Below are 23871 nucleotides of genomic sequence, written 5' to 3'. Positions count from 1 at the left end.
CTAAATGTTTTAGCTTAGAACTGTTACCCCTTGTCCTGTCACTACTACATTCCCTGACAAAAAGTCCCTCCCCAGCTTTCCTCTAGGCCTTCTTTAGGTACTGGAAAGGAGCTGTGAGGTCTTCCCAGAAATCTCTCTTCTCTAGGCTAAATAACTCCAACTTTTTCAGCCTGTCTCCATAGGAGAGGTGTTCCAGCCTTCTGATCATCCTCATTGCCCTCCTCTGGACTTGCTCTAACAGGTCCATGTCTTAGGCTGGGGACTTCAGACCTATATGCAGTACTCCAGGTGGGGTGTCATGTGAGCCAGGTAGTGTGGTAGAATCGCTTCCTTTGACCTGCTGGCCATGTTTCTTTTGATGCACCTCAGGATAAGGTTGTCTTTCTGGGCTGTGAGTATACATTGACAGCTCATGTTGAGCTTTTCATCCACCAGTACTGCCAAGTCCTTCTCTGTAGGGCTGCTCTCAATCAACTCATCACCCAGCTTGTATTCATGTCTGGGATTGTGCTCACTCAGATTCAGGACCTTGCGTTTTGCCTTGTTGAACTACATGTTGGTTCCATTGGCACAGCTCTTAAGCCTTTCAAAGTCATGACATCCATTCCTCCAAGCATATTGACCACACCACTCATCTTGGTGTCATCTGCAAACTCGCTGAAGGTGCACTAACTCCCATGTTGCTGACAAAGATTTAAATAGTACTAGTCCCAGTGCAGACCCCTGAGGGTCAGAGGTATAGAGACACAGAGATACATAAAGATGGAGTCACAGAAGCATATCCTATCCAGTCAGGAGGGCAGGATTGCAGAGTCTGTTGCAGAGGGCACCTATCTGCAGTACGGTCCTAGCTTTAAAGATAGCCACTGCAAAAATGAGCCTGATATGATAAAAATCTCAGCTAGAACACAGCACTTGTTCTTCTGTTTATGTACTCTTGAAAATTTGTGTACTCCATTTGGTGAAGACACAAACCACTTTAGGAATTTTATATGGGATACATGAACTTGCTTAATCCCATTTTGCAGTGTATTTAAAAATAGCTGACAAACCCCAGGTATTCTTTTTACCAAACATTGAAATCTTAAGGTTGAATCTTACTGGGCTGGAACATAACTGTTTATATGTAGATTTGATTTCTGAGCCACCTAAATGTAATGTAAATCTTTGTTTACATTTTGGGAGATGGATTTGGATCAAACTTGTCTTTAGATATACAAATTCTTCTTTGGATGCTCTCGCATTAACATATGAATTCCCAACTTTCCTTTAAATAAATAATTGTTTTACCTATTTCAAAATGTATTTTTTTTTCCCTCCAAAGACATGTAAATTTAGCTATATTTATTTGTTTCTTTAGTAAGCCCTAAGTATATACCAGATGGGCAATGACAGATTTGCATATATCTCTCTAATTCCAACATTTCTGCCTTTTTTTTTTTTTTTTTTTTTTTTTTTTTTTTTATTATAAAACACAAACTTATATTTATAAGGACCTCCAAAATGAAAATATATGCACTTTAGGCAAAATGTTTACAGTTTGCTTATCCACAAAAAAACTATTTCACAGATCCCAAAATATTTATTTTCAATATTGAACTTCTTTTTATGGTTGATCCGCTCTCTTTCAAAGCTGTTCAGTTTATATAACCAGTAAATTACTTTTCCATAATTGCTGTAATTACAGTCCTCCTCATGTGCTCACGCTTATCTCAGAAATGTGCTAGTGTTGAACATTCTGGTAACAGAAAACCTCATGTTTATTTAGGAGATAGAACACTGTTAACTAAAATATCTATTTGTTAAGTTCACTGTAGTTAATGTAACATAATATTACTGATATTTAAAAGGCTGTAGCAGCATACCAGCAACACTGAAAGCTTTTAAAGATAAAATGTAGCTCAATGAAACCTTAATGCATTGAAATTTCCTATTAAAATCAAGCTGAAACCATGCCTTTATTATGTAAAGGGATAATATGCTAACAGTAGAAGTATGTAGTCCCAATATAGTCTAGGTCACTTCCATAGAACGTGAGAAATCTCCATTTCCTGCTTAAGAGATGGTTATTGTAATGACTCAAGATTGCATGTTTTGTCCTTTGACAAATTATATTTTATTGTCCTTGTATAAGTTTTATCAAAAATGATATTTCCTTATGTGCACATACTCATCATTTTGTTCTAGCTCTTGCTAATATCTATAGAAAAAGCAACCAATTTATTTAAAACACAGCTATGAGGAAATAACATTTCATCATCTGAAATACTCTTAATCTGGAAGATGGAGGACACTTCCTAAATTATAACTTTTTTTTTTTTTTTTTTTTTTAATGTATCTGATGATAGTTTTCATCTTCAGCTCCTTTAGCAAAGCATTTCCTCAATTTTATTGTCAGTGCTGATTACCCAAACCTGCTATTGCGATTCTGTTTTCCTTATAAAAACACCTCCAAAAAAGAAAAAGAACAAAATAACAACAGCAAAAAACAAACAAAAACAAGCCACAAGGCAAGACAGGGGTTCTTAACATGATACTCAGAATTCTCAGATGGGATGAAGTAGTCTTTCTCAAAACTTTCTGAAGTGTATTCATAAATACTCATGTTTTCTTATACATACAATGATGTACAATAAATTAAATATAGCATTAATTTCAGAATCCAGATTAAAGCTGGCCTTTTGTAACAGTCTGACACATTTACTGCAAGGTACTACCCAGACTTTGTGCTTTATATTTCATTACTCTTTTGGTCTAATATATTTTTCTTTGTCCATTTTCTTTAATTAATTAATTAGTTAATTAATTAATTTATTTTATTTTGTTACGATTACTCATTCTGGAACCTGGAACCTTCTCTCAGTTTTCTTACATATCACTGCTCAGCAGCTCACTATTCAAAATCACATTAGAAAGCATCTGTTTTTGTTCTTTTCCACCATTTTGATTGCTCTTCTCCTTACCTCTTTATTATTTCTAGTTCATAAACATATTTGAATCTATAAAATATTTTGGTTCATTGCATATAGGAGGATGCAGTATACATAAAATACATAAAAATAACATTAATCTGTATGGTACTGTGAGAAGTCTTTAATAAGATTAGTTGAATATTAAAATAAAACAAAACCACAGTTTCTTTATAGTAGAGTATGAAACAGAACAAATCATCTGAATTCAAAAGTAGAAAATTATACATAACAAATTTCCTTCTTTGTATAAGACAGCCCATGAACCAGGAATTATCTACCAAACAATAAAACTAGAATAATAAACTCATGTATTTGGCAAGTATATAAAGCAATTGTCAGCTTATTTTCTTTAAGCAGATTCATGTTTTTTCATCTCTGTGCTGCATGTAACTGTAAGGAGGAACTGAAAACAGACACTGAATGTGGAGCTTCAGTTTGGAGCTTTTAACTATGTAGTACAGTCTGGGAGGTCCCCCTGTTTCATTCTCACTCCAGGTTATGAGCAGTTACAGTTTATTTTGAAGTGGCTAGAGCATACATTGGATGTTGATACAGTTAGAGAATAAGCCAAGACAACTAAATGATCAACCAGAAAACTAACCCGGGAAAAAAAAAGGTGGAGGAATTATTTCATTCTTGGCAATGGTCCTGTTCACAGAATCCCAAAATCCTGCTTTCAGCATCAAAGTGCAGGAGGCAGTCAGGACAAATATTCAGTCAGAAGAGCTTACAGCAATGGAGGAATAAGTGACAAGACCCCTTTTCATCAGTGGTGAACTCAGCCCTCTCTTGTAAAGTTATGATTTGCATTTCTACTTGAAATGGACATTCCTTGAGCTGATGCTGCTCACTAAGCTGACTGAAAATTTCAAACAATTTTTTTCATGCATAGTTATTTTTTTTACTATCTTATTTGGCTGATTCAGCTTGGAGGGAAGATCGGGAAAAGGGAAGCATAAGGAGCACATAGCTGGGAAAACGGTTCACTGCTTGGCAGTGTTCATACCTTAGACTAGCTCATCCCTCTCAGGATACTTCACCTTAGGAATGTTACTGCTAAATCCACCTAAAAATCTACTGACGCAGACAAAATCCTCATTCCTCCTCTTGTCCTGAATTATTTAATTATTTCCTTCTGCCATAAGGTGACATTGTGGCATATGAGTTAATTCAGGTAGCTAGGGCAGCAGAAAGCCTATCCCAGCTTTAGGTTAACTTCCCAATGGCTCTAGTCTCAGTCATCTCTCTGCAGGCTCCACTGCTGTTCAAAGAGATGTGGCATAAAGATATGGGGAGGGCAGCCTTTCTGTGCTCTGTGTCAGCAAGGCTGTGTGCAGGATCACAAGACCAGGGAACTGCAGATGAGACAGTGGTACAAACATGCACAACTGGCTGCTGTCATTGCCTTACCCATCTTAAGCAGGACGGGTGCCAAATGTGAAATTACGGCCAGAGATTCCCAAATGTAGCTTGCTCAGATACTGCCTTCACAGGGCTGGAAGTGTTTTCTATCACACCTTCCCACTTTGTGCCAGACCATATGCTTAGGAGAAAACATGGCCCTGGCCCCAATTTCCCCTCCCATCTGAGATGGTAGTAACAGCAGTGACAGATCTTTTCTTCTTCAGATGCAAGAACCCACAGGAGGAGACTTTCAGGCTCTCCCTGTCTCCGTGGAAGAAGAGGGAGATCAGCTGTTAGTTTTTGGGTATAATTTTGTCTCCTGAATGTCAAAGGTGACAGACACTTCAATGTAATGAATAACTGAAGTGGATCTGGCTAGATCCTTTGCTGTGGTGAGGAAAAGTGATTAAAATATTTTAAACTCAAAATCTATTTTTTGTTGTTGTTATAAATGAGGATAATGAAGTGAAAGAAATTAGAATACAGAACATCCTAGAGTGTTGTTAAATTGTTTATTTAGGTCTCCTAGCTTACCACACATTCCCTCCCATGTGGGCAGGGGATGTGTGGTGAGCTTGCCCCTTCATGGGGCAAAAATTCAAGACCACAGGGAGAACCAAATCAGAGAAAAAATTCAGTTGAACACATTAAAATAAAATAATAAAAATAGGAAGAAAAAAGGAAAAAAAGAAAAAAAAAAAAGATAAAATTGGTTTGGCTTTCCTAGAGATTAACCCTCTGGCCCTGCTAAATATCTAGTACAGGGTCTGGAACACAAAAAAGTGTAGGGACATATGTCTGACATCCTCATTTTCTGAAGCAGAATCAGCTAACGTGAACTTAGATCAGCTAATAATGCTAATAATACACCTTCAGGCAACATTTAGAATTCTGTGTAAAAGCATGACAAATGTACATCTACCCCAAAGCCTGGGTGCAATCTTCATTGGTCAGCAGCTGTTCAGAGCCCATGAGATCTGCATTGTTTGCTTCCTGTGTTCTTACAGTTCATTACTACATATATTATATACATAGTGAGTCCCTGCAGAGAAACAAATAATTTCAGCTGTCTTAAGCTAGAGCTTCCTAAAGGCACAATTCAACACATTTATTGGAAATTGCAGATAGTCACGATAGCTTCTCTGAATTTATATTGAAACCTAAAAATTACGGCCTTAAAAACTGGGAATTGAATAAGCCTTTTTAGATTGAGAGTCAGTAATAGAGAGGCAGCGTCTGAATCATTCTGGGAATTTTGAGATGTCTTAGTAGCAGTTTATGAGTACATAAGCCCTAAACTGTGATAATTAATCTCTTTTCAGGTTTATGCCTGCAGGAATTGTACATATTGGAAATCAAACAGATTAAGATTCTTATTCACCAGCTCTTCCTGGCTGTGTATTTCTTTCTATAGAAAAAAAAGGTAATTAACCCATTCCTTGCCTCCAGCTACACTGCAGCATGAAGAAAGATGGTATCCATTTGGGGAATATCCAAATTAGCTTCACAGGTACCAATAGATGTGACTGGGCCATCACCAACAGTTACAAGACTCACTTGGAAGCCCGGGGAAATCTATAGACAGAAAGCCTAGGCTCAATCCTCTGCTGCTATTTTTATATTGTAATTAGTATGTAAAGCTGATATTATTACCTAAACTAAATTGAACCATAACTGGAGTAAAAATATTTTGCTGTTACCCTGTGACTTATCCTGTGCTTTACTTCTCACTTAGCAATAATGTTTTTTTTTTGGCGTGACCTGAATTTCCAGCCCATACAAACTCCCCTACTCCAAGATGCTGTTGTGGGAATAGGCATGCATTGGTAAAAAATTACCTTTCACTAGTCAGACAATCCTCCACTTAATAATGAGATTCAAACTTAATTGTTCAAATAATGAGCAGGAATGTGTAGGTCATCACAATACTTATAGGTGCCCCAAATGACAGCAATTCACCCACAATTCACTGCAATAATTAGAAAATGGTTTGTCTTAATTTAGAACAAATAACTGTAAGATAGGCCTAGAAATCTCACCAATGCCCATGAGTGAAAGGGGAATCCAATAAAACTCAAATATGGATTTGCCGAGGACCAGTTTACTTTCAGACTAGGTTAATCCAGGTGCTGGATCTAGGTTATTGGTCATCCACATTAACTCCATGAATGCTGCAAAAAATTTCTAGTTTACATATTAGAAAAGCAGGAAGAAACCTGTTGTTCTGCTGGGTGATGGTCAAGTAAAGAAAAAAATGTGATAATCAAAGGCCTGTTTTTTATCTCTATGTGTTTATCTTACTTACTGAAAGGTGATATATACATTTGCAGAGTGTTGGATATAATTTCTTTCAAATAGTAGTATTCAAAAAGATGTTTTGATTGGCATGGTGCCCACTCATATTCTTGGCACTTCTCTAAAGTCTGTGAAGCCATTTTCTTCATTTCCCCCAAATAAACAAACTACAGCTGCCATTCTTCAAGCAGCAGCTTGTTGCCTCTGCTTAAATACATATTTTTAATGTAAGAGTATTTTAATATTACTTTTTTTCTTTTCCCCCAACATGCTTCTTTGAGCATGCTTACTCACCTTCCATACCCTTTCAGTCGATAAATAAAAACAATAAATAAAATACATGGATATAACAGAGTAGCACAACTCTGTACTTTTTCTCTTACCATTCACATAAACTAACTAACTTCTAAAATTTTGTCTTTAATGAGGTCACATATGAAGATTTGGACTTGGAGAGCTTGTTTTACACCCTTCAGCAAAATTCTAGTCAAATAGGAATAAAACAAAATAAATTTGCTCTCTTATCTAGATCTGTTTAAATTAAAAGAATCTGATAGATAACCAGAACACTTTACAGATGAATAGCCATGGAACTGAGACTGAAATGAAGGAAATTCAATAGCTACCCTGTTTCCATTGAAAATAGTGGCATTTTGTAACTAACTCATTTGCCTTGAATTCCAACTCTTCTGCAAGGAATTCTATGGCAATTTAATAGCTATTTATTCTGTTAATTTCAATAGAATTTCTGTATAAAGTAATTAAAATCAGAGAGTGTACATCTAGTAACTACTAATTCAATACCATTTTTACTTTTTATTTTAAAGGGCATATTTCAGTAACTTGCCGAGGCAATCAGCCAGGAGGAGTGGTAGCCACTCTGACACATACAAAGGCAATCTCTAGGGAGAACAACTGATCAGGAGCATAGCGAACAGGATGACCAAACAGGGCATGGTGTATAATACAGACAGTTCACGTGGCAGGGCTCACTGGGGGGGTGTAGGTGGTCTACTTTCTTTTCTACTGGGAGCAATAGTGGAGTCAGTCTTCTGCTGAAACAAAAACGGTGCCCATCCACTGCAACTGCTGTGCTGAGGCTTAAACCCATAAAGGGGGGACACAACCTATACCCAAACAGACCTCCTGAGGACTGGAAAGAGCTGCCCAGACCTTCAGTCACAGGAAATTCTAAGAATCTGTGCCTGAAGGCAGAGATGGATATCATGGGTGCAAGCATGCCCAGGTGGATGAACTTTCCCAGCAAGCTGCCATGTTGTGAGAGGAGCTCACCAGGCAGTGTTGTATCCAGGAAACCAGGTGAGAGATTGATGTATGGTATTGTGTGCTGACATGGGCTGTGACAGCTCCGCCTTAAGTCCTTGCAAGGGGAAGGTAAGCTAGCTTCTAATCCTGAGCTGATGGCCTTGACTAACTCACAAGACAAGGGAGGCTAGACCCATGCCTCTGCTTGGAGCAGAAGAAGGAGACTTTTTGCCTCCAAAGTGCCTCTGTGCAGCAGATACAATGCTCTGTGGCTGGAAAAAAAAGAGTACATGCATAATGGTCAAGACCCAAGAAAGGACAACCATACAATGTTGGACCAACCAACTACTGGATTAGAACCAGTGCCACCAAAATAGCGCAAAAGTTGTTGACAAGGCCTTCTTGCTTCGGCTGCAAGAAGCATCACTCCCACACACTCTTATCCTGATGGGAGACTTCAACCACCCAGATGTCTGTGTAGTCTTAAACTAGGGAAAACAAAGAAACCGTGAAGAAAATAGAAAGGTTTGTAGCCTTGTGTAGTCTTAAGCTGAGAAAATAAGGAAACCGTAAAGAAAACAGGGAGACTGGTAGCCTTGAGCTAGCAGAAGCAAGGGACATAAAGGATGAAAGGTAAAAAACAACAAGAAGACAAAATAGCTGCAGAAAGATTCCAGACTGACCTATGATAACTTTTGGCTCATAAAGGGTCAATAACACAACCCAAAACACACCTATCAAAATCCTAATGTGGAATTTGGTTGTGTTGTGTCCCTGAACCTCTAGGCAGGGGCTGGGGGAGCAAAGTTCCTCCCACTGTAAGCAAAGAGCAGGTTTGAGACCTCCTGATGAAACTGAACAGGTACAAGTCTATGGGTCCTGATGACATGCATCCCAAGGTCCTGAGGGAACTGGCTGATGGATTTGCTTAGCCACTCTCCATCGTATTCAAAAAGTCATTGTAGTCAGGTGAAGTCCATGGTGACTGGAAGAATGGAGACATTACTCCCATTTTTAAAAAGTGGAAAGGAGGATGTGGGGAACTACAGACCAGTGAGCCTCACCTCTGTGCCTGGGAAGATCATGGAACAGATCTTTCTGGAAGCAATGTTAAAGACTAGGAGGTGATCCAAGACAGCCAGCCAGCATGGCTTCAACAAGGGCAAATTGTACCTCACCAGGAGGTTTGGTGGCCTTATATGACAGAGTAACTGTCTCATTTGACAAAGGAAGACTGACCAATGTTATCTGCCATTATTTCTGCCTGTAAGGCTTTTAACATGGTCCCACACAACATCCCTATGTCTCAACTGGAGAGATATGGATTTGATAGGTAGACTATTCAGTGGATAAGGAATTGGCTTGAAGGCCACACTGGGAGAATTGTGGTCAATGGCTTTATGTCCAGATGGAGGCTGGTGATGTGTCATGTCCCTCTTGGGACATCTTGGGACTGGTTCTGTTTAATATCTTATCAGTGATATAGACAATGGGACCAAGTGTACCCTCATCAAGTTTGCAGATGACAAGCTGAGTGGTGTAGTTGATACAACAGAAGGAAGGGATGCCATACAAAGGGACCTCGACAAGCTTGGGAAATGGGCCCATGCGAATCTCATGACGTTCATAAGGTTCAAGTGCAGGGTGCTGAACCTGGGCTGGGGCAATCACAGACAACACAGGCTGGGAGAAGAACTCATTGACAGAATGAGTCCAGATCATGAAGATGATCAAAGGGCTGGAGCACCGCTCCTATGAAGACAGGCTGAGAGAGTTGTTCTTTTTTTTTAGCCTAGAGAAGAGAAGACTCCGGGGAGTACTTATAGTGGCCTTCCAGTACTTAAAGGAGGCCTACACAAAAGTGGAGAAGGAACTCTTTGTTAGGGACTGTAACGATAGGACAAGTAACAATGGTTTTAAACTAAAAAAGTGTAGGTTTAGAGTAGATATTAGGAAGAAATTCTTTACTCAGGGTGGCGAGGCACTGGAACAAGTTGCCCAGAGAAGCTGTGGATACTCCATACCTGGAAGTGTTCAAGGCCAGGTTGGATGGGGCTTTGAGCAACCTGATCTAATTGGTGGCATCCCTGCCCATGGCAGGGGGGTTGGAAGTAGGTGGTCTTTAAGGTTCCCTCCAACCCAAGCCATCCTATGATTCCATGATTTCTATAAGCACTGAAAAGCAGTTAGGACTAAGTGAAAAGCTAATTATTTTTTCATGCTCGCATTAGGGATCTTCAGTGCTTAGAATAATACTTATAAGTTGAAGATCTTTCAGCTTACCTGGAGTTCTACTCTGAACTGAAGGTAATTTTAGAAATAGAGAAAATCTATCATCCTCCTCTCGAAAAGCCTCTCCTGAAAGCCAGTTAATCAGAGGTCTGGGTGTCATTTCTCTCTTTTACAGCAGCTTAGCACAAATATGTAGGATATACTAAGGGGCAGCTTTTCAAAAACAAAGAAACAAACAAACAAACAAAAAAAAAACAACCAACCAACCAAAAAAAATGTTATGGTAACATCTGCAAATAAAGTACTACATGTAATACTAAAATATCATAATAAAATAATACATGTATTACTAAAATACTAAAATATCAGATAAAGTAAATGAAGACTGACTTTTTGCAGAAATGTTTACTTTTTATGATATTCTTAGATCCCTAAAACTCTGTGTAGTTTTATAGACTAGCATTCAAAATTTGAACAGAAATGACTCCTGACAGATTTTGTGACCAAGTTCAAAATGAAAAAAAAAAAAAAAGAGAGAGAGACATTATCCTTCTTCATAAATGCTTATTATTATAATTAATAGCAAATGAGCAAATGTTTTTCAATTTAAACACTTTTCAGAGGGTCCAGGAGGTGAAAGCTACAACTAAATAAAATGCTTTAAGAAAAATAAATAAAGAATTATTGCAAATAGAAACACATTACCTACAGCATTGATTAAGCTATAGTACAAGACTCCTACATGCAATATGCTTTACATATATATATGGAATACTGAACATCTAAGAGGTAAGCACAAGTGGAAAGAAACCCACAAACAATGAAACTGTATATACTGGCACCAGCTGAAAAAGGCTGCATTCCTTCCACTTACTGTCACTAAAGGAATTATACACTTCACTTGTAAGAGAGACGCAGCAATATATTTATTAATGATAATAGTAATTTAGCTAAGCTTATCTGTGAATAAGACAATGATTTAAATTCTAATGGTAAATGCAGCCTTAACAAGATTCATGATGGCAAGGTCACTTACTGCATAGAAGACAGGGTCAGAATAAAAGTGTCAAGGAGATCCTCATGCTGAGTCACGAAGTTCAGAACAGATAACCTTTTGCTGTCTAAACTCCCAGGAATCTAGATACAACCCGATCCTATCCTAATCCCAGTCTTAATGGTTTATGCCTAAATGATTATATGCACAACCTATCTGTTATATCACTTAGCTAAGATTACAAAGTTTCAGCATGCTTAGCAAATTATTAGCACAGTTTCAACAAGGTAAGTATTTGTCACAGGTAAGGAATGTCTTGACCTCAAGGGGTTACCTTGAGAGGTGTCCCTGCTCAAGAGGAAAATCCTGGCATTCAGCCTGCTGCAGTAAAGGAAGGCTCCATGAGCTCTGGGCTGTGCCCTGTTCATGGGGTAAGATGATTGACTACTAGTCATATTTGCATACCAGCCATATGGTTGGTGCATGCTCCGTTAGCCATTGGATCTATCTCCCCTGAATCCACCTTGAGCCCTGTTCAGCTATCATGATCAGACACATTCATTGTGGCCACCACTGATGGTGTTAGCAGGGTTAAGGATTAAAGGTCAAGTTGGGCTGGCCAGAGGGAGTGTACCGCCACACTTAAACCATACTATAAAGTCACAACACTTTACACAATTTGGGCCTGTTACAGTTCCAAATGTATTGAGTGTGAAATAAGGAGAAAATAAAAATTACAATTCTATGTATTATACTTTGGGAAACAAACAAACAAACAAACAAAATAAACAACTGTTTGTAACCTTTCTTTTTTTTTTTTTTTTCATTCTTAGATTGTTTATTTTTCAAAAAGTGCAAGTTATGTTTACCAGATTGTTTCTTTCCCTGTATAAAAAGTAGCTACCTAGAGGTTATGCTTAGTAACCAGTTTGGCTTTAACTATGGCAATGAGGCAAGTTGGAACAGAAGTATCTTCATCTGAAGTGTATCTGGGACTAAACTGGGTTTAATATTGGCAGATTTCAAATATATGTGAATCAAGCTTAAAACCTATGTAAACCTGTACCCTTACCTTGTACATTGGATTTTCAGCAGCAACTCTACTTTTGTAAAGGGAGAAAAAACTCCCCAAATTTTAGCACTGAGAGATTTTTTTCTGCCTGAACTGGATATACATGTAGATGGGGAGCCTTGAGGTGTTTTCACAGAAAGAAAAGTATGCATTTGCTTTCCTTCTCATTCAGTAACAAATAAATTGACAAAATGAATTTCTTTAGGGAATTATTTTTTGAAAGATACATTCAATGTCAGTGGAATTTATGCATTGTCTATTGCCACATTTCCAGTATTAAATGATTTGCATCACCTAAAGTTCTGCGATGCTGTCCCTCCCAATTTCAACCTGAATAAACTTTTCTTAAGGTTTTATAAAACTATCATAGAGAAGATTGATCACAACTGAAATGTCAAAGAGGCTTCTTAAAATGTGTTAGCATATCATTACCATAGTTTTGCATCCTAGTAATTTTTAAAAATAATTTAAATATACACTCTTCCAAATATGCATTACTCAGATGACTAGATTTTATATGTATTTTTCTGGCATCTGCATTTGAACAACACAAATATAATATGCACTTATATCAATAAAAGATTAAAAGATGCTATAAGAATAAATTAATCATATATAGAGAAGACAAACTAAATATTATGAAAATACTCATAACTTTCTAATAATTCAAAAGTGATTTATCTGAGTGCAGTCATCTTGCTGAAATGAGAATGTCAGTTATTAATATCTGGAATAGAGAATTTCTGTATTACCAAAATGTGGTTTTAGCCAGCATAGGTTGGAGCAGACATCTCTCATAAAAAGAGAAAACCTTTCCCAGAGAAAGATTTTTGTGACAGAAAATCTCCCCAAATGTAGGAAGAGAACAGAACCATTTAAATTGGAGCTAACCAAAAAATGTAGTATGAAAAGGAAAACCTGATTTAGGGAATGCTTCCAGCACTGCAGATATCAGCAGTTTCAACTAACAAAATATTCATAGATTATTCATAGATATTCATTTTAAGTTTGTCATGAGAAATACATAAATATCCGTCTTTCAAGTGTATAAATGAAACAAAAATTACAAACTGTAGATACGAGTGTCATTCTTACATTCTGATAGCAGAGACAGCCTCTATCCTGTTTATCAGCTTTCCTTAACGAATGTATTAAAACAGGGATGCTGAGTATAAGTAAATGTAGGTATGATCCTCTAAGTTTTATTAGAAAGGCAAAATCTGGAAGATATTTATGTATCATTTCATCTATGAAATTGAAGTTAGCTAGTTGTGAGTGTTGTATGTTTTACTGGCTCATTTTCAGGATAACTTCTTGACTTTTTGGCACTGTTCTGTTTACTACAGTTTTGTGATTGTTTTCATCTCATCTTACAGTTGAGCTAAGTGCAAGATGGTGTTATGACCTACCCACTGAAAATGAACACTGACCTTCATCTCATTTCACAATGTTACAGTAAGCTGCAAAACTTGGTTGAAAATTTTGATCCTTTTAAGGTTAGTAATAAATACCCTGTGGAAACAAAATTTCATTCTTCATTTTTCAAGCTGCTACTTTTTCATACATGGTTATATGTACTTTAAGAGTTAACAAGACAAGACAGATAGAAAGGCTCTTTATTGCTGCTGCAAATTGAAGTGTGATATTACGAAGGTGAGTTACTACTGACATGGAAAGTTCAGTATTTGCTTCTGGTGGCTAAATGAAAAATGCATGTCATGGGAGTTTAAACTCCCATAGGTTAACTTGCAATATAAATGGCATTAAGGGGTGTTGAATGCTGTATTACAGGGTAGGTGACACAGAGAACTAAGAAATATAAGAGCTGAGTTTTTCATATTACCTTCATATTACCTTCATATTACCTTCTAAATGCATCAGAATGCATTCAGATTTCACCACTGCAAAAATGTTCAATGAATTTTGGCCATACCAGCTCTTTCATATCACTCTAGGCCAAAATAGCTTTCTTGACTGGTAAGACTTTTTATCAGTAAGGCAGAAAGAAAATAGGAAAGATGTCCTGACTAACTAATGCATCAGGACAAAAATAAAAATCTTTATAAGAAGAAATGGAAGGATATTGCAAGAAGGGAATTCATAGGAAAAAAAAAAAAAAAAAAAAAAAGAGAATATTTTGTTTACATCAGGGAATTTATGTCCTTAGTATGATAGCCATACAAAATTAAATATTTGAGGAGCTTTTGCCATATTGCTAACAAGGTTCAGAGCTTTTGACAGTATACAATCATGTATTTGTTGCTCAGAAAAGAGTTGTATAAGCAGTTGAAAGTAAAGAAATTTAGTGATTTAGACTACTAGGGTCTAAAAGAGTCTAAACTCAAAACTAGAGCTTTTCTACACATTTACATTCTTTCTGGATTGAGTTTTCATTCTTTCAGAAATGTCATATTGAATCTTACTCATCTTCAAGGAATAAAATAACATAAGTGATACTAGGAAAAGCCCAAATACCTCATGAATTAATCTTCATCAGGCAATAGCCCAAAGCAAGTCAATAACATTTTGTTTTAACATCATCAAGATCAAGGATTTGCACCCATTATCTTTTGTTAATATTGTATAATAACTACAGTAAAGCATTTTCAAATATTACCAAGTTTTCTGACAGTAGTAAGGTAGTGTGTTTCCTTGCTGTGAAAAAAATTGCTCTTGGTTACTTGCGTCTCTACATTACATTTATTTGAATAATGGAGAATATAATTTGACATTTATTTCTAATACAGACCTTAGAAAATCTGAAATAGTTGGTAAATCAATTGGTCAGAGCAAATGGAAAACTAAAATATTTAATTAATTAATAATTTATATAAATGTATTTATATTGTTAAAAATAATGTACTTACTCTAGGGCTTAATTAGTTTTCTTAAATTAAACTTATTTTTGTTTATTTCTGTTTAGAAAAAACAGATTTTATCCTTCAATATATATCAATAATATGTAAAGAAAGTGTTCCATTCACCAACATAATTCTTGCAAAAATAGTTACTTCTAAATTCTTTACTTGCCAAAGGGTAATAAAAACTACTTACACAAAGCACAGACTTTGAAAAGGGAAGGAGCAAGGTATACAAATGGGCTGTTTAACCAGATATGTTTATATGTGAGATGGGTATCAGCTGCAGTTTATGTATGGTGTTCCAGTTTGTCCAACTACAGTTAGAAACAACAAACGGTTCCTCAGTTCGGTATTTTAATTAAATCCTAAATTATACTTGCATTCACTATCTTCAAACAGTCTAAATTCAGAACTATGACTCTTGATTTTGTTCCACAAGTCATCTGTGCAGCAGAATAGAAAGACCTTTTCTTTTAAAATATTTCTTTAAAGCAATTAAAAAACAAACAAACAAACAAAAAAACATTTTGTAAATGTTCTGCTTCTGCAGAAAGAGGAAAAAAGTCACACATTCATCTGCTGCTTTTGTATTCCTGCAAAAAAAAACCAAACACCTACATTGAAGTAGCTCTTTCTGGTAAGTGAACCTCACGAGCAAGAACAAGTGCTGGAGTCTGGATGTACTCTCCATTCACCCGCTCATTTCGTATGCCAGTGAGACTGAGTGCCCCAAATCCCCCAAAACAGAAGAGAAACCAGACAGCTATAAGGCACAGTATTTCTCAGCTGGTCCCTTGCCTATGAAATAGGGAGATTGGCACAGTGAACTGCCTGAGGGTTTCCTGTACAGGTAAACAGAGATGTAGCCCACATGAGAATATTTAATTGCAAGATCAATTCCTTCACTGAAGAAAAAACTCTTTGGAGCTGTTAATATACATGGCAACCTAGGACATAAAGAGCAGTACTGTTTATTACACTTCTGAAAGCAAGAATTCTCCTGAGACAGTACAAGTATGGACTTGGAAAAGTACAAAATAAAATGTTTGAATCATGCAATATTCAATTAATTAATAATTAACACATTCTCCTCTTTCTAATGAACAAGGTCTCATATAACACCACTGTGTTCATTCAGACTCTTTTGAAGGGCAGTGGCAAAACAGCTTCCCCAGCACTTCTGAATATAAATACAGGAATTTGCTGTTCCTTGAAACCTCCAAACGGAGTGTATGTATACTACCCTGTCATTTTACTTTGATGTGTAGTGATATGAGGGAATTGGAGATAAGCACTGAAAATGGAACTAAAAAGTCATCACTTATGTATTATAGTTTCATTATAAAATCTTTTAGACTTTTTTATTTTTTGACAATTCTGATCTGTATAATTATTTTCAAATGATACTTCAGCTGTAGCACGTAAATGCTGTAGTTGAATTAGGGCCTCATTGTGTCTGGTGAAAACTCTGAGCATGCAATACCACTTCAAACTTTGAGAAGGTTTTCCTGCAAATTCAGAAATCACACAGTTCAGGTGTATTGCATAAGGATGGCAAAGACAGAATTCCAAGACTGCTGAATTTGATCCTGTATTTGCAGCTGTCACGTGGCATGATGACAGATGACATGTTTCATACACGCTATCACATTTCTGTCCTTAGCAGAGGTGACATAATTATTTACATTTCCATAAGTCCAGTTAAAGCTAAGCAAAGAAGCTGCTATCATTCAACTAATCATTTGCATCTTCAGATATCTAAATCCCCTCTTCAGTATTAACAGTTCTTGAGAATTCCCCTGACTGACACTATTAGCATCCTTCCAGGATGCATCGTCCTAGTGAAGAGCTGCTGGTGGTGTCAACAAACAGTAAGATCAAGCCAGATGAGCCCCAGCCCTCTTCAAGCTGTAACTAGAGCAGATGATCCCCTTAGTAACACAGAAGAGAACCTTCTTCCTCAATGACACATCCTAAAGCAAATATTCAAGTCACTGGATGCTGTGAGCTGTTTGCAAGAAATTGTATTGCCCCAGTGGGGAGGTTCAGAGGTTTAGCAGGGTAAGTAGAGTTTAAGATGCAGGCAAGTGCTAGTGTTATTTGCATGCTGCTGGCAGTCCCGCAACTTCAGAGAGCTTCTCTCAGGTTGAATTCATTACCATCTGAGGAATTACTTGCCCAGGTTGCACTTTATGCTTCTGAGCAAAGAGAAGCAGCAGAGAAAAAGCAAATAGTTTCCCTCTTCTATGCATTGTTATTTTGCTCAGTGAATAGTGATAGTCCCTGTATTTCAGGGGTGCTCCTATATGCTCTGCCCAAGCACAGGCCATAGGCAGTGATTTTGTATTTCTGGAAAACAAAGGGGAAATTGTGAAGGCTGCTACTAATTAGAGAATTTAAAAATTATAATGCTGTAATATTTTAATTAGATATCTTCTAGTTCTTCAAGTTGGACTCACTGTTTTGTTTAACTACATTTTTTTTTATCCTGAGCTGTTATAACTGTTTTATGTTAACTCTGCAAATTCCTTTTAGTGGGACTGTCAATACATTGTGCTGGCAAGTGGGCTCAAAGTATACTTTTTATTTTTTTATTTATTTATTTTCCATAAAGAACATTAGGTTTATGTCCACAAGTCTAGTTCTTAACTTTTTGAGCAACTGCATTTGCAGTTGCAACACACAACACAGTATTCTACCAATTTTCCCTTCTTTTGGGAAAGATAAGCTAAGTGGAGAAAAAAAATTGAAACTACAGATACCATTTTTTTTGTCATTGATAATCAGGATTGCACTCCAGAACCTTTACAGCTATCCAACAAACATTGCCACTTCAAATAAGGGAATAGTGATCAGTGTAAAATAATAACTGCTATAGTGTACAAAGAGAGGAGGCTTAAAGAAAATATTATTTCTCCATCTCTGGAGGCACTAGACTTTCTCTAAGAAATTTCTTAATTCAGGAAGAAAGCAAGAAAGGATGATTTGATCCTGAATGATTAACTGAAAATAAGATGTTGTGCTTTAACCTGGCAGCTAAACACGGCACAGCCATTTGCTTCAACCATACCTTCCCCCTGCCAGTGGGATGGGGGAAAGAATCTAAAAAAAAAAACCTAAAAAATCATGGGTTGAGATAAAGACAGTTTAATAGGACAGAAAAGGAAGGGAAAATAATAATAATAGTAATAGTAATAGCAATAATGATAAAGGAATATACAAAACAAGTGGTGCACACCCTGAGCAGCAGTCTCAGTTTTATTGTTCATCATGGCACCATACGGTATTGGATATCCCTCTGGCCAGCCTGTGCCAGCTGTCCTGGCTGTGCCTCCTCCCAGCTCTTCGTGCATTCCCAGCCTCCTTGCTGGCAGGACAGCATAAGAAGCAGAAAAGTCCTTGGCTCTGTAAACACTGCTCTGCTACAACTAAAACATTGGTGTGTTAGCAGCATTATTCTCATCCTAAATCCCAAACACAGCACTGTACCAGCTACAAGGAAGAAAATGAACTCTATCCTAGCTAAAATCAGGACATAAGTCTTTATACATTTTGATTTGTAGGCTGCCCTAACTGTGAATGTGATCAGTTTTCATATGAAATTTTATTTTTTGTTTGCAAGTACTCACTCTCCATCAAGTTAAAATGCAAAAAATTCTACCAGAAACTCTGAATTTGGAGAAATGGCACACCAGGAATCTTCTGCAGTGCTTCTCCATGGAGGGAATGATCTCAGGTTTTTTTTTTCCTCCCTGAGTTCTTGAGAGAAGCTAACATATAATAAATGTCACAGCATACTTTCATACAGTGATTACAGCTGAGGGTGGCAGAGGGAAGAAATTCAAGTGCCAGGTAACCAGAGTTGATAAAATCCTTTTTTTAGCTCTTACTTACTATCCTCAAGTAGGAGCAGGAATTTTTCCTATTTTTTTTTTTTTTTCATGAACCAATGTGATTCTTGAAGAGCACAGTTATTCTCATAATAAGCTAGTAACAGGAAACAGATCTGGGTGGTCTTTTGAAGCTTTAATAGGAAAATATTTATCCTTGTGCTTGCACACGGAACAGAGAAAACACACAGTCCTGAGGGCTTTTGTAAGCAGTAAATAAAACTGATTGCATATTTTCATCACTCTAAAGCTTTCATTAAGAGTAAGTAGTTAAGGTTTTGATGGGGTGTTTTACTTAAAATGATTGAGTTGCTATAATGGAGATTGTATGGTATGCTCTATCTCAAGAGGTCTCCTAAGGTAAGTGTCTGAGTCATACTCATGGGGAGGAAAAAAAAAGATTTTTAAAGCACAGCAATGAAAAAGTTTATTAGTAGTTCAGAGCTGCTGCACAGACAGTAAGTGAAATAACTTCAAGACTGGCAGGAGAAGCTTTTGCTGAAACCTTGAAGGTATGATTTTCTGTGGATGCTGGATAGCAGGATACTGGCAGTAAGAGATGGCTCTGGCTCTCTGAGCCTGGATGCTAGCTTTGCTGGCCTTGAAAACTATAGTTTGGGAACATCACAGAGGGATCTGCCTTGCTACACTACAAAACTTATCAAATATTGAATATACTACTAGCAAAACAGCTTGCTATTCAGTTGTGACCATGGACTAGTGCAGGATCCCCTTGGCTTTTTTTCACAGACAAGGATGTGGTCCTGAGCTGTGCCTTAAGAAATCAGATCCACAGCCACTTGGACATTTCTGTTACTGCACAACTCCTGAAGTGTTTACCCCAGTCTCCCTTCTACTAAAACACAGGAGAAAAGTCAAGACATGACTGATTTACTGTTCAGTGGTTCTTAGAAAAAACACCAACCAATAAATAAATACATAAATAAAAACAAACAAACAAACAAACAAACACAAACTGAACTTGTAATTTCTGCTGCTATTAATAGTCATGTAGTGACAAAGTGACAAACCTCCATAGATTGCAGCAAAGCAAACATGATCTAAACAGGCACGACATTACTGTAGACTGTTACTAAATGCAGTATCAGAGCATTTATGATTTATTTTAGATGTCTACAAAATAAACCCAAGTACAATCATTGGCATGATTAAAGCAAGTATCTTTATTTTTACTATTTTTCTGATCTGAATATAGGGGTATCATATTTGACTCACAGTCTCACTTAGATTTAGTCTCATCTACATTTTTGTCTCAAGATAGAAGAAAGTTAAACCTACTGCTGGCTGAGAAAGAAATCCTACAGAAAGAAAATAGGTTATAGCCATTTTGCCATCCTGAGTCAATGATCAGAATAAGAGGTGCAGGTTCCTACATGAAAACCATCTTTCTGCAGGTGTTGCTTCTGAAGCTGAATGAGGGCACCAAGGAAAACTGTCGTGCCCACTAAGGGGAGCTAGTTCCTTGGCTGACATGCCTGCCTGAGATAAAGAGCAGTTGAAAGAATCTCAAGATGGAAATGGGGACTGAAATAAAGGGTTGCTAAAGAAAGATGAGTAACAGTGTTACTAAAATTGAATGTAATTCCCGAAGATAGATAGTTTTCAAATCTTTGTAAGTAGGAATAACTTCAGCATTGTCTCTTCTGTGTTTCCATGATGGAAAAACTGGTGGGGTCCTTGATCCTTACCACTGTTAATTGCTATTGCTCCATGGAAAGAAGTATAATTTTGACTGTATCTGTTGGGACATGGGACCTAGAAAATCTTCTTTTCCCCATTCCACTGAATCAGTCAGCTCCTCCCCTGAGGCAATCTCCTTCCTTAGCAGTGCAGTTCCTCTACTCATCCTTTTTACCTTTCCCTTGCTAACTTTGCCTGAGACTGATGCAAAGGACATTATGAGAGGTAACTAAGAGGCAAAACATCAAAAGCAAGCTTTCTCAAAATACACATTTTTTGAAGTTGGTGTGGCTGATTTATCTCTTAAATATTTTATAGGTACCTGGAAGAAGCATTTAATCATTATGGTTTTGTAATTATAATGTAGTTATTAATGACTCTGTTGTTTTTGTCATGCAAAATTCTGATATTCATAGGAATTCTGCTTGAACAGGATGTGTTACATTTGGCTTTTATTATGCAATAATGAAAACAAAATACAAAACCCCTGTAGTGAAATGTTACACAAAAAAGACACAGATCTTAAGGTGACACAAAAAGGAAAAATATAATAAACCGTGTGTCATGTTGCTGCAGCTGTTTAACCTCTTACCAATTTTCACAGTCTATAAAATCTTGGAAAGCACCAGATGTTTAGGGGAAGTTGTTCTACTCTCCCTAGCTTTAAAAGTGAATGTAAGATTTATTAGTGCTATATAAATGTGACTTCAGTTCTGACTTTTGCAGTTATAAACTAGGTGGAACATGTTAACACATCCTGTTGTCAGAGAGCCCATTTACTTTCCACTGCTCCTCCTCACTTGTAGATTTTAGTTGTTGCTGGACAATTAGAGTAACTACAAAACAATACTAGAATATGTAGTCTAAATTATACTATTTGCTTGGTTAGTAACAAACACATCTGAGAGTTTTTTCCCAATACTAACTTTTGCCAAAACGTCCTTGCAATACACAGATTTTAAGCTAAGCAAACTTATCTTGTTGTGTATGAATATGCACTAACATTTGGGATTCCTGCCTATGCAGGGACTGTTAGTGCACAAAATTATTATTTCTTTGCCTAGTGCATGGTTCCTAACATTGGAACAGGAATAAAAACTGCTCATGCATGCTTTCCAATCTTTCATAGCTCAGTGGTGCTGTAAAGTGCTGCCGTTCGTTTTAATTCAGTGAGTAGAAGTTTTGTTGTGTTTAGTACTAAGGGAATTGCATGTGTTATTAGAAAGCCTCTGACAGCTGTCAGAGGCAGAGACAACTTGCTGCATTTCAATCTTTTATAAAGGAAGGACTAAGGACCCTCATCCTCAGAAAAGCTGTCAAAGGTCTCACAAAATGGGATAAAACAGAATACCTTTTCCAAACACAGGAAAATGTCTATCTCACCTTCTCTATTCCTTCTTCTATCAATTTATACAGGGAAAGTTGTATAGGTAGAAGAAAGAGAAAACATGTCTTGATGTATTAGTGCTTTATACTGCCTTGTCATCACTGACCCGAGGGGAAAATTGCATAGCAGTCTGCTTTCCTTTAGGAAGTGATTAGTGTTTTACATGGTATTTAATAAATTAGCACCATATTTTAACAAAATATACAAGCTTTTATGGAGTTTTGCTTCTCTGAGAGCAGGAACGATCAAAATGTGAGAGACATTGATGAAGACAAGGGCTTCACATCAAAGACTTTGAAAGTCTGTATCAGTAAGCATTTCCACACTTCTTTAAAACAATACTTACCCTGCCCAGCTCTCTCACTGAATTCAAAGTACCAGAAAAGAAAATCTTCTCTTAAGACATGAAATTTTACATTCCAGTTTTTGATTTGGACAGGTGCTTACCTTAATAAAAACTCTGTTGCTTGTTTTAATTTATAGATATCTATATATTTCTAAAAGCCTACATTTTCTTTGATTAGAATTAGTCACAATTCAGCTTTCTCTTTATCATCAAAGTGAAAGTAGTTTTCATTATACATTTAATAGGTCAGCATTGCTTTCCCATCCGTTAATATTTAGCTTTCTGATGATGAACTGACTCCTCCTTTCACACCAGTAATGCCACAGGTACCCCTCCATACAGTGTTGCTTCCTGTGACAGCTCCTTTAACAAGTACAAGGGACTGAGAATGCATGTCAATTTGCACCACTTGTTTATTATTGTTATTTGCATTTCTGCTTATGCTATTTTTATAGCACACCTAATACTGTTTGTCATTTTGCATACTCTAATTCATTTTCTCATCCTGTTTTCTTCTCCCTATCCATCTTCTACTTCTGTGATGAGTAAACTGAAAATCCATGTGTGAGTCAGAGTCGTGCTTTCAGTGTCACATTGGTCAGTGGGGTTTGAAATTAGCAAAATAAGACTGCTCATATTTTGTCTTTCCAAGAGTAGAAAACAATATTTGCTTTCTTTAGTTATATTAAAAGAGCTTTATGCCATGTTTTCCATCTGCTTTTGTTTTCCAAAAATACAGTTTAGCGTAGGATGCTCATTAGGGGTTGATGTAACTAGCTGCTTCTGTTCTTTCTATATTATCATTAGCCTTCACTAATTCCTCACCCTATCCTTGTACTATGTATGATCAGAATCAATTTGAAGACCTTATTTCTTTTTAAATATTACTCTTCAGGGAGTTCTTTTGCTCCAGGATATCTGAATGGCTATTAAAGGACATTTCTTTCTTTGTTTATTAGTTTACTTGAGTGAAGAATTATATAAATAAAACTGTAATAGCAGTTTTCCTTAAATACATTCTCTATACTCCATACTAACATTATGCTTGTATGTTTGATATTTTCTATTCAGCAAACTGAAATTGAGTCATTAACATATTTTAACTGTGAACAGGGAATTAATAATTTTGCATGTTTGTAACTTTTAAAGTTTTTTTGCTTATATACTAATATACTACCATAATCAAGAAAAGCAGTTGTTATATTTTATGTTAAATGGATCTTATATGATGTTATCATCTTGCTTATTATTATCAGCTTGCAAGAACCTTGTTTTCAGTTGTAGTACATGCTATTTCTGCCATGTTAAGCTTGTTATCATATCCTCAACCAAAGCTTTCTCAATGTTTCACATATCTTATAATAATTCAGCTCAGCAGCTCAGAACCTGGAACACCAAACCAATCATTTTGAAATATGAAATATGATTGGCTCTAGGTTGGAAGTGTTTTT

The 23871-nt window shown here is 36.7% G+C and overlaps 1 protein-coding gene across 1 annotated transcript in view; it reads right to left on the bottom strand.

Moving 5' to 3' along the window:
• GPC6 (glypican 6) overlaps positions 1-23871 on the bottom strand; it is a gene marked incomplete at both ends in the record, with an annotated part of 807337 nt that overhangs the window by 195220 nt on the left and 588246 nt on the right. The window lies entirely within an intron of this gene.

This window comes from Aythya marila, assembly GCF_965140915.1.
Source record: "Aythya marila genome assembly, chromosome: 1".
Classification (NCBI taxonomy): Eukaryota; Metazoa; Chordata; class Aves; order Anseriformes; family Anatidae; genus Aythya; species Aythya marila.
This window is presented reverse-complemented; position numbering and strand designations above follow the sequence as displayed.